Genomic DNA, 11693 nt, shown 5'->3' with positions numbered 1-11693 from the left:
AGACCAATAATAGCAGTATGTTATGCATCAATAAAGCAACAGCTTTTCCAGGTTCTGCAGTCATCTGAACAAAATTATAGACATTCAGCACACTCCATTAAAGAACAAAAACAAAAAAATAAAGAAAATAATAATACCCAGAAAATAGCAAAGTTCTATTGCTGTTGTAGTACCTGGCACCATTTTTATTTTATTAGCATCTTAATCATCATCTGGAAAGAGAACATTCTAGAGTAACATCATTAAAAATAGCTCTGATAAAGCACAGTCACTACTATGTATCATAAAGCAGGTACAAGATATTTTACATTCACAGAGGTATGATACAGTACCGTCCTACATCAATAATACTAGAATCAGTCTCGATTTGAAATTTACTTTGTCTGCAAATAAGATTGCTACCCCTGCTTTTTTCTGGGCTCCTGTCACATGGAGAATTGTTTTCTATCTTTTCACTTTCAGTCTATGGGCTTCTTTTTGCACTAGGTGTGTCTCTTATATACAACATATTGTTGGATATTGCTTCTTATTCCATTCTGCCAGTCTATTTCTCTTGATTGGTGAGTTGAGGCCATTGACATAGATGGTTATAACTGATATGTACTGACTTATTATTGTCCTGTTATTGACCTTTGGTTGACTCTTTTTACTTTTTCACCTTCTCCTCTTAGTTTCTTGCCTTGCCTATTTGATTTGCTCTGTTGGGCCTCATGGTGTTGTTACCTTCATTGTCTTTTTCTAGGATCTTGTTTAGAATTGCTTGTAATGCTGGTTTGGCATTCATGTAGTTTCTCAGGTGTTCTTTGTCGTGGAAGTATCTTACTTCCCCTTCCGTTTTGAAAGAGAGTTTTGCAGGATACATCAGTCTAGGTTGGAGGTTGTTGTCTTTTAGTACTTGAAATGTCTCATTCCAGGCTCTCCTTGCCCTAAGGGTTTGTGTTGAAAAGTCTGCTGTGATTTTGATGGGCTTTCCTTTGCATGTGATTTGTTTCTTTTCTCTTACTGCTTGTAATATTTTGTTCTTCTGTTGGGTTTCTGGAATCTTAATTATTATAACTCTAGGTGTAGATTTTTTTGGATTGTGGCTAGTTGGGGTCCTATATGCCTCAGTTATCTGAATGTCAAATTCTTCCCCCCTGTTTGGGAAGTTTTCTGTCATTAATTCTGTGAACAGCTTTTTTAAGTCATTTGTATTTTCTCCTGCTACTTCACGGATTCCTATCAGTCTTATGTTATTCTTCTTTGCATCATCTAGGCTTTATTGGATTGATGTCTTATGATCCCCTAATGTTTTTAAGAGACCTCTCTTTTCATGGTCACTGACTGCAATTTTATCTTCTATATCTGAGAGTCTATCTTCACATTCTTTTATTCTGTTGAGTACACTTTCAATGGAGTGTTTAATCTCCTGGATATCTGTTTGAATCTGTTTTATGGATTCCATGTCTTTCCTATGTTGGGCATTTATTTTTTCCATTTCTTTGTTATGCTGGGCCTTCATGGCTCCTATCATGGTCCTGAGCTCATCTATTTTTTTTTTTTGTCAGTTTCTGCTCTAGAGTCTTGAATCATGACTTCCATTTTGCTCACTATCTCTATGGTTATCTGGGAAATTATTTCTGTTTTGAATTTTTCTGGAGCCTGATTGATCTGTTTTGTTACTTCCTGTGCTTTGAGTTCAGGGTGTCCTGGTGATTCACTATTGGCCTTTTCATTCTCATTTGCCCTACTGTTTGCCATTGGTGAACTGGAAGTCTGTCCTTGTGTCTTGCTTAAGTGTTTTCTCATTTTTATTTTTGTTGTCGGACTGTCCTTGCTTTATTCTCTGGGTTATCACCCAAATCTTCCTGATATAGCTGAGCCCTAGCTTCTGGGTCTCTAATGATCCACAGACATTCTCATCATCATAACATCAGAGAAAACAGCTCAACAAATTAACCACAATCCTTTATCCCAACTGATGCAATCAGCAACACATACAATCAGCAGCACATTAAGATCAAGCACAACTTGGACACTGACCACCTGTGGTAGTCATTAGTCTATCATCCTTAAATCGTTTCAATTAAATTGAAATCAAGAAGCAGTCCAGAACATGTCTACAGTGAATAAAATTTCAATATAGTATATTTACCATTTAATGGCTCAGACAGAGCTAGGATGCAAGACCCCTGGTCTCAGTTAGCTGATGGCTGAACCCCATGATGCAGACTGACCTCAGACTGCGAGCCCAGATTGAGTTCTCCAACCTTCTGAATGGTTGAACTCCACCCCCTTCTACTGCAGGTTTCCCACGCCCTTTCTTTAAAGATGTTCAAAATTGGGAACTCAGAAAAATACCTTTGATGACCACCTCTGCCTCTGCAGAGTGGGTCCAAAGACTGGCACAATCAGGAGGTCTGAGAGTGTGGGGGTGTTTGTTAGGGGAGTTGTGGGGGTTCGGGGGCATCCACATGGCTACTTTCCTGGTGCTTGAGTGATGGCAGCTCCTATATATATATATAAAGATTACACTATTACCAAGAAATTTCAGTCAGAATTTGAATTTTCCCAATATTGAACATATCAATGACAAAATGCAATTTTGAGTATTCTGTTTTATCATTCAAAGCAGTTTTAATAAAAAAAAAATGTAGTTCCGGTGATCAAAGAGATTCCTAGTAGAAATTTCTCATACCCAGAGCTTTGCTGGGAGGGTTGGCTGGCTCCTCTGTCCTTTTGTCAGTCCCACCGGGTCTGGCCCTCCACCCCTCAGGTTCTTTTTGTCATTTTGAATAAGCTTCCAGGTGAACTATGAAAGATTATGATGAACTTCTAAAAACTATGAAGTATATGAAACTATTGGGACAGGTGGTTCTGCAAAGGTCAAACTTGCCTGCCATATCCTCACTGGCAAAATGGTGGCTATAAAAATCATGGATAAAAATGTACTAGGGAGTGATCTTCCTTACTCAAAACAGAGATTGATGTCTTGAAGGTCAAAACAGAGATTGATGCCTTGAAGAATCAGACACCAGCATTTATGTCAGCTCTATCAAGTATTAGAGACAGCCAAGAAAATATTCATAGTGTTAATATTCTCGAGTACTGTTCTGGAGGGGAGCTGTTTGACTACATAATTTCCCGGGGTCACCTGATGGAGGAGGAGACCCAGGTCATCTTCCAGCAGATAGTAGCTTTAGTTGCTTATGTGCCCAGCCAGGGCTATGCTCACAGGGACATCAAACCAGAGAAGTTCTTATTTGATGAATATCACAAAGTAAAGCTGATTGACTTTGGTCACTGTGCGAAAGCTGAGAGTAATAACGATTACCATCCACAGACTCCCTGAGGGAGTCTTGCTTATGCAGCACCTGAGTCAGTACAAGGCGAATCATACCGTGGATCAGAGGCAGATATCTGGAGCATGGGCATACTCTTATATGTACTTTCGTGTGGCTTTCTGCCCTTTGATGATGACAAGTTAAGGCTTTGTACAAGAAGATTATGAGAGGCAAATATGATGATCCTAAGTGGCTCTCTCCCAGTAGCATTTGGCCTCTTCAGCAAATGCTGCAGGTGTCCCCAAAGAAACAAATTTCTATGGAAAATCTATTGAACCATCCCTGGATCATGCAAGATTACAACTGGCCTGTTGAGTGGCAGAGTGAGAATCCTTTTAGTCACCTTGATGATGATTGCATAATAGAACTTTCTGTGCATCATAGAAGCAGCAGGCAAACAATGGAGGATTTAAATGTCCTTGTTACGACATAGTCACCTTACAGCTGCCTATCTTCTGTTTCTGGCCAAGAAGGCTCTGGTAAAAACCAGTTCATTTACAGCTTCCTTCTTTTTCCTGCTAGTGCCACCCCAAAGTCAAAGAATCTGACTCTGGAAGGTGTGAGCACAGATGGGTAAAAATTGTGTGGCTGGATTAATAGACTATGAATGGTGTGAAGACAATTTCTCAACTCCCCCAACACCACAGTTTTCCAAGCATTGGACAGAATAAAATGGCCTGGAGTCTAGATCATTAACTCCAGTATTATGCAGCACATGTGCAAATAAATTAAAGAACAAAAAGAATGTGTATCCTCCTAAGACCACTATAAAGAATGAAGAGAACCTCATATTTCCTGAGCCTAAGACTCCAACATGAAACCATAAGAACCAACATAGAAAAGGAATACTACACCAAATCATACACTATGCCCTCAAAAGCCAGAAACCAGTGCCAGAAAGAAACCCCAAATAAAACACCAGTAAATGCAGTAGGAACAGATGAGTTAATGACAGGTGTCATTAGTCCTGAGCGGCAGCCCCGCTCAGTAGAAGTGGACCTCACCCAGGAACATATGGAGGATACTCCAAAAAAAAGGAACCAAAGTGTTTGAAAACCTTGAAAGGGGATTGGAAAAGCGCATCACTGTGCTTACCAGGAGGGAAAGGAAGGGCTGTGCCAAAGATGGGCCAAGAAGGATAAGGCTTCACTATAATGTGACTACAACCAATCTAGTGACTCATGACAGACTCTTGAAAAAATTAATGTCTATTCTCCCAAAGAAAAATGTCGACGTCGTACAAAAGGGCTATATACTGAAGGGTCAAACACAGGCATATTTTTGTAAAGTGACAATGTAGTTTGGACTAGAAGTATGCCAGCTTCAGAAGCCTGATGTGGTGGGTATCAGCAGGCAGCAACTTAAGGGTGATGCCTGGGTTTACAAGAGATTAGTGGAAGACACCCTGTCTAGCTGCAAGGTGTAACTGATGGGTGATTTCTATCCTGCCTGCTTGAACGTAAGTGTGATACAGCCTACATGAGGACTGGTATGATTCGTTTGATTTTAAAGTCCATTGGAACTACAAACTCATTTCTGAAGAGCTGTCTTAAAGATACCTTTGTGTTTTTAAATAAAAGGTATTATTTTGTGGATGAAATGAAGGCAAGCCCATCTGTCATTATCTGTTACTGTCTTTTTTAATCATGTGGCATTGTTTATTAGTAACTGTTGACCTTCCTAGATTCTGATGTAAGCTCTTACCTATATTTCCTTTTAATGTGTGATTTCTTTCTGAAATAAAACCATTTGTGAAGGTAAAATAAAAATAATTATACTCTAAGATTCAAATACTATAGACAACTCATTGCCTGGTATAAAGGAAAAATTCAATTTCCTTGACCTTGCACTTGTGAGGCAGGCGGCAGAACCACTGAGCTAAATCCCTGGCCCTCAGATAGTTTCTTGATCAGTATGAAATTAAGAAAATCTATTCAAATTATGGCAACTTGATCTTAAATGCCCATAGAATTACCTTGTTTTTCTGGACTTAAATTATTCTGGAAACATAACAACAACAACAACAACAAAAAAATACTGAACAAAGCTAAATAATTTGCAAATCCTGGAACAGAGTAACTACTGACTATTTTTAGTAGGTTATAAATGTTTCAGAATATAGCTCTGTGGTAGAGCGCTTGCCTCACACAGGAGAGGCCCACCAGTATGGCCAGGATAAAAAAACAAAAGTTGGAAAACAAAGTAGTATTTTGGCAGAATGGTTTAAATGATCAAAACAAATAAAACACTAGAAATGTCTGTCAGAACCTGAATCAACGAGGCATAGAACTGTGAATACAGAAGGTCTATAAAGTTATCTTGGTAACAAATGACTCTAGCTTCTGCCATAACACAGAAAAATATTGAAAGTTCCAAGAAGGAAGGCTCAGGTACAAGATTTGTTTTTGGTTTTTTTGTTTTGTTTTGTTTTGTTTTTCACACTTCCATCAAGAGCTCTAGGACAAAATCCTTCAGTTGAGGTTCAACTTGTGACCATACTGACACCTGGTGGTTGCATAGTTTATAACATTCTGCCTTGTGATTCATTCATTCATAGAAACATTAATTCAGCGGCAAGAAAAATAGCCCTCCATTTCTTGAATTTTTTCCTAAACCTTATTCTTTTTTTTTTTTCTTTTCTTTTTGGTACCGGGGATTGAACTTGGGCCCTTGCACTTCCGAGGCAGGCAGCAGAACTACTGAGCCGACTCCCTGGCCCTTCCTAAACCTTATTCTAATTATTCCAATAAACAAATGACATTTTAACATCTAGGTGACGTCTCACTTCTAAAAACAATTCCTTTCCTATAAACAGAAGTACTTAGGTTCCCAGAAAAAGAAAAGAAAGATACCGAAAATAGTTTCTCTAGTATGAAAAACTGAAAGTGTAGATAAGGTTCAAGCAGTATAACTGATAGTGTGAAATAGAAAGAAAATGGCTAATGAGGAAGTGGGAATGGGGAGGGGAAAGGAAATAAGGGAAAAGGAAAAGTGTGGAAAAAGGAAAAAATGGAAACAGAGTCATTGTAAATAGGGAAGGGTGAACGGAGGGCTGGGGAATGGGGAAAAAATAAGAACCAAGATACATCATGTAAAGGTGCAAGATCCCAATGATGAGTGTAACTGTATTGTTTGCTTTTAATGTACTGATAAACTTAATGGGGGGAGAAAGATATTGACTATGGCTTCCTAGGTTTTGCAACTTTTATCTTAATAGGCTAGACCTGGTTGTAACCAGATTGTGATTTGCATACACCATTTCCTTCATCACTTCAAATGACTGCGTCAAATGTAGCATTGTCACCACATGCTATAAATGAGGCAAGGGTCCTGGGAATTTACCCAAAGTTATTATAAAACAAGTACACCCCATTGCTGTGTACAAAGTCACGTATGTTAATAAAAACAAAGGTAGGGGCCGGGGATTTAGCTCAGTGGTACCCGAGATTGGATCCCAGGTACCAAAAAAAAACAAACAAACAAACAAACAAACAAACAACAAACCAAAGATGGACAGGTCCAGGTGCAGGTGGGCAGAATGCCAGGCTGCAGCAGGAATGGAGGCATGGGTGAGAGGTTAAGCAATGAGAGACAGAGTGTCACCCATCATTCTGAGAAATCCAGACAGGAAGAAAAGCAAGAAAAATAGATAGTGGCACTGGGCGTGGTGGTGCACACCCATAATCCCAGCACTCAGGTGGCTGAGGCAGGAATGCCATTCTGTACTACATGAGGAGCTCAAGGCCAGCCTGGACTACATAGCAAGACTGTGTATACAAAAATAAATAAATAAAAACAAGATGGTGGCCACAGAGGGTAATGGAAGAAAGCTTTGATAGGATAGGAGAATCTTAAAAAAGTATCAACAGAAAAATGAGCCCATGGGAAGAAACAAATAGTCCCAAGCAGACCGAGCACAGATCTAGGGCTGTGATTTAGCTCTGTGGTGCCACAACCTGCCTCGAAAGCTCAAGGACCCTAGTTTGATCCCCGGTACCACCAAAAAACAAAAACAAACAAAGAAAAAAAACTAACAGACAGAGCATAGTCCCATTGAGAATGGGAGGTTGGAGACCAGGGTAAAGGGTAGGACCTGAGCAGCTGATGTACCTTGTCTGACTTTTGAGGAAGAGCCTGGGTGAGAAGATAGTTAGGTCTGTAGAAAGAGAAGGGGACACAGAGAATCATCCTGGTGGCTTTGCAGTCTCCCTGAAGGATGGGTGAACACCTGCCTCAGGTTGCCTGGGACTGAGGGCTTTCCTGGGACAGGAGTCAGTCTATTATCTGCCCTCTCCCTCCCTTCTCTGGCCCTTTCCAACACTTATTCTCTGGCCTACAAAACTGGGCACCTGAGCCTTACCTGTTTCGTATTTTTGCCATTGTGTGGCAGTCTGTGTCCCCACTTGGGAGCAGGCTCCAGGAAGAAAGTGCTTCTATGCCAGGAGGTGCTGGAGCATAGTAGATCCCTGTTGCTTCGCAGGAAGCTGTTTCCCAGTGAAGGCCGGAGAGTAGGCTTTCCCGGAGCAGACCTTCCTAAAACTGGGATTGGTGAACCCTCTTTCAGAGACACAGCCTCAAACCAGAAAACCATCAGTGCTCAGATGCAACACAAGGAACCTTTTCCTCGGCATCAAACCCTGCTCTTCCTTTCTTTCCACAAATAATAAAAGTAGTAGGTACTCTTGTTAGTGTGCATGCTGAGGCAGCGTCTTCTCAGCAACCCATGAGGCAGGTGTTACTCCCATCTCACAGATGGGGCCATCAAAGTGTGAAAGGTCAGTATCTTGTGCTTGAGCAGCAGAGCCAGACTCAAACGCAAGCGCTTCCAACCCGCAGTCTTCCTCTCTGTTTGTGTGATCTTCTGGCCTGGTGACCATTATTCCAGACACAGCTACTAGCCATCATGTGGGCCACATCCGGCTGCTCACCTTCCACTAGGCCAGAGGCACCAGGCTTTAGGCTCATCTCTCTTTCACACTGACCTCCTTCCTCAGAAATAGCCAGCTGCCACCTGGTGTCCCTCCTACCCTATTCCTGGCCGCCATTCACTCCAAGGGCAAGTCAGAGGCAGTGCAGGCAGCTGGCAAACTCTCCCTGGCTTCATTTAGTTAAACAAGTCACATATCGAGCAGTGTCCTATCCCCTCCCCAAGCCCCGGGATGACCACATGAGAAAGTTGTACAGACACAAGTACCCAACCCCAGCGCAAAACTAGGGAGTTTCAAAGGAAGTTCCACACTCAGAGCATAGACTGCGTTGATTTGATGAGGGAAATGATTACCAAAACCCCTTTGTAACTTCTACAAATAAAATGGAAAGAACCTGGTTTTTCTTTCTGCTGTATTCAGTGGAGGTTTTTTTTTCCCCCCCCAAGCTCCTCAGTTGTACACCAAAGGCTGCCTAATGTCTTTTCCTTCACTTTCTTTCTGAGTTATGAGAAACTGTTTCTGAGCCCCTAAGTGGATGGACAGTAGTTCAGGAGTTGAGCCCAGCTCATCAATAAGTAATAAGTAAATAAGTTTGCTAGAGTTGAAAAGGTTGCAGAGTAGAATTCAAAGTTAGTTTGCTTCTAGCAATATTTTAAAATCACTGTAGGGCATGAGAAATCAGATACATTTAGCATTTGAGAAGCATATAAGAAGCTATTAACTGTTTTTTTAATTGTTCAGTCTTCTCCATTTGCTCATCAGACAATAAATGCTCTGCAGCTGCAGGGCTCTGCTCCCAGGAAGAGTATTCCTGATGGAGTAAGCTTTTCGCAATCCATTTCCTTGGCATGCATGAATAATGAATCAATCATCTTTCAAAATTTAAAAGGGGACTTGAGAGTCACAGGAGCTCAGAAATAAAGAAAAAGTAGGATCATGCCTTCCTTCTCCTAAATTCAGTCCTGTGTGTCTCACCGTCCATTCATTCTGCATCTGAAATATTTCCCTTCTTCCTCCATCGGGGAAGACATCGAGCACCACAGCCTCACAGGTGGACTCTGTATTTCACACCACGGCTGCTTTCTCTGCTCCTTTTCACCTGCACACACCCTGCATTGTTGGCCCAAAAGCAAATATCTGCAGCAAAATCCCTAGGTACAGGTGGACCCTCAAGTTACAACTCACCTGAAATAGAAACAACTTGGGTTAATTAGGATAATGGAAGATTCATCTGTCTCTCATTATCCACAACGTGTACCCAGGTAAACAAGCAGATCTCAGCTGCATTGAATTCCAACTTACTTGAGTTACAACCAGCCCTCGGGAACTGATCCCAAGTTCGGAAGTCAAGGGTCCACTGTATTTTATTGGCAATGCTAATCTTCAGGGAGAAAGAAACAAAAAAATGAAAGTTTCATTCTGACCAATTACGTGATTTCTTATAGGTCCACTTCTTGTCCTCCTCTTAGTAGGGTGAAGGAAATTTAGGGGTAACACAGGTTTTGTCTAAGTTTAATCTTTTGCTGAGTAACTAAGTGTAAGACAGGCCCAGCTTGTCCTCTTCACCATTTTAAAGGTTGCCTCCATTGGCATAGAGGTAGAGCCTCCCCTTACTTCAATGTTTTCTGTCCTCCAATGCAGAGATTTGAATTTGCCTCATTTTGTAGTGTGTGACTGTTACTGGTTTCGGTTGACTCACTGATGAATTAATTATATTTTTATCCCACTAACTCTAAAGGATAGAGTTGTTTGTAAGTCCAACCTGTCATATAAGAGGAGGAACATCTGACCATTGCTTACTATTGTCAGTCTCCAGGGAGCATCTTCTCCTAGCAAAGAGCCTACTGTGAAGGGCTGAGCCTAAGAGGGTCCTTTGCCTTCTCCCTACTCCCTTTCTCCTCCATAGAGTAGTTGTAGACCCTGGATGGCACAGCCCCAGGAGACAGTTACATTATGTACCATTCTTCCTTGTTCCTTTTCTGTGCATGCCCCAATCATGAGACAATCACACTATATTCAGCCTAGGCCATATAACACTAGTTACCCCACCTTCTCTTCCTATTTGTCTTGCACTATAAATTTAAAAAGTGGATTTCCATGAGCACAGCCAGCAGCCACAGAGCTGTGGGGACCCGGGTGGGGATGAACTGGGCAGCAGTAGCCAACTACACTCAGGTTAATTTAAATAAGAGATCTGACCTGACCAGCCCAACTGTACAACTTTTCAAGGAAAATTATTATCTGCTGTGAGAAGAAGTGACATAGAGGTCCACGCCTTCTCCCGCCTGGCAACCATAGCTCCAGAGCCAAGAGGTAGCCTGGGCCCCAATCCACCTCGGGAAGGAGAGCCACGCCTTCTCCCGCCCCAGCTGCCATCGCTTGAGTTTCGGGAAGGTAGCTGCATGGGTGCCCCTGAACCCCCTAAACAACCCCCAGCCCCCACACATTCTCAGACCTCCTGACTGTGCCAGTCTTTGGACCCACTCTGCAGAGGCAGAGGTGGTCATCAAAGGTATTTTTCTGAGTTCCCAACTTTGAACATCTTTAAAGAAAGGGTGTGGGAAACCTGTAATAGAATGTTGTGGAGTTCAACCATTCAGAAGTTTGGGGAACTCAATCTGGGCCTTGCAACCCGAGGTCAGTCAGCGTCATGGGGTTCAGCCATCAGCTAACTGAGACCAGGTGTCTTGCATCCTCGTTCTGTCTGAGCCATTAAATGGTAAATATACTATATTGAAATTTTGTTCACTGCAGACATGTTCTGGACTGCTTCTTGATTTCAATTTAATTGAAATGATTTAAGGATGATAGACTAATGACTACCACAGGTGGTCAGTTTCCAAGTTGTGCTTGATCTTAATGTGTTGCTGATCGTATCAGTTGGGATAAAGCATTGCGGTTGATTTGATGAGCTGTTTCTCTGATGTTATGAAGATGAGAATGTCTGTGGGTCATTAGAGACACAGAAGCTAGGGCACAACTATATCAGGAAGATTTGGGTGATAACCCGAGATTAAACCAAGGACAGCCCGACAACAAAAATAAAAATGAGAAAACACTTAAGTTAAGACACAAGGACAGACTTCCAGTTCACCAATGGCAATCAGTAGGGCAAATGAGGATGAAAGGGCCGATAGTAAATCCCCAAGACACCCTGAATTCAAAGCACAGGAAGTAACAAAACAGATCAATCAGGCTCCAGAAAAATTCAAAACAGAAATAATTTCCCAGATAACCATAGAGATAGTGAGCAAAATGAAAGTCATGATTCGAGACTCTAGAGCAGAAACTGATGTAAGACTTAACTCTCACTTTTACTCCTGGAGCGTGAACAGCCAAGAGGCTTCCACAATGCTGGGCTCAGAAGCTCAGCGAGGCTCCAGGAGCTTGTCGCACAGCAAGACTCACCCAGGAAGGAACACACCAGGCAAATTGGCAAATA

At 41.7% G+C, this 11693-nt stretch overlaps 1 pseudogene; it reads left to right on the top strand.

Moving 5' to 3' along the window:
- The first annotated feature begins 2793 nt into the window (after positions 1–2793).
- Positions 2794–4749, top strand: LOC104875676 (annotated as a pseudogene).
- Positions 4750–11693: the final 6944 nt, after the last annotated feature.

This window comes from Fukomys damarensis, unplaced genomic scaffold, assembly GCF_012274545.1.
Source record: "Fukomys damarensis isolate Sample0158 unplaced genomic scaffold, DMR_v1.0_HiC HiC_scaffold_4, whole genome shotgun sequence".
NCBI classification, from domain to species: domain Eukaryota; kingdom Metazoa; phylum Chordata; class Mammalia; order Rodentia; family Bathyergidae; genus Fukomys; species Fukomys damarensis.
This window is presented reverse-complemented; position numbering and strand designations above follow the sequence as displayed.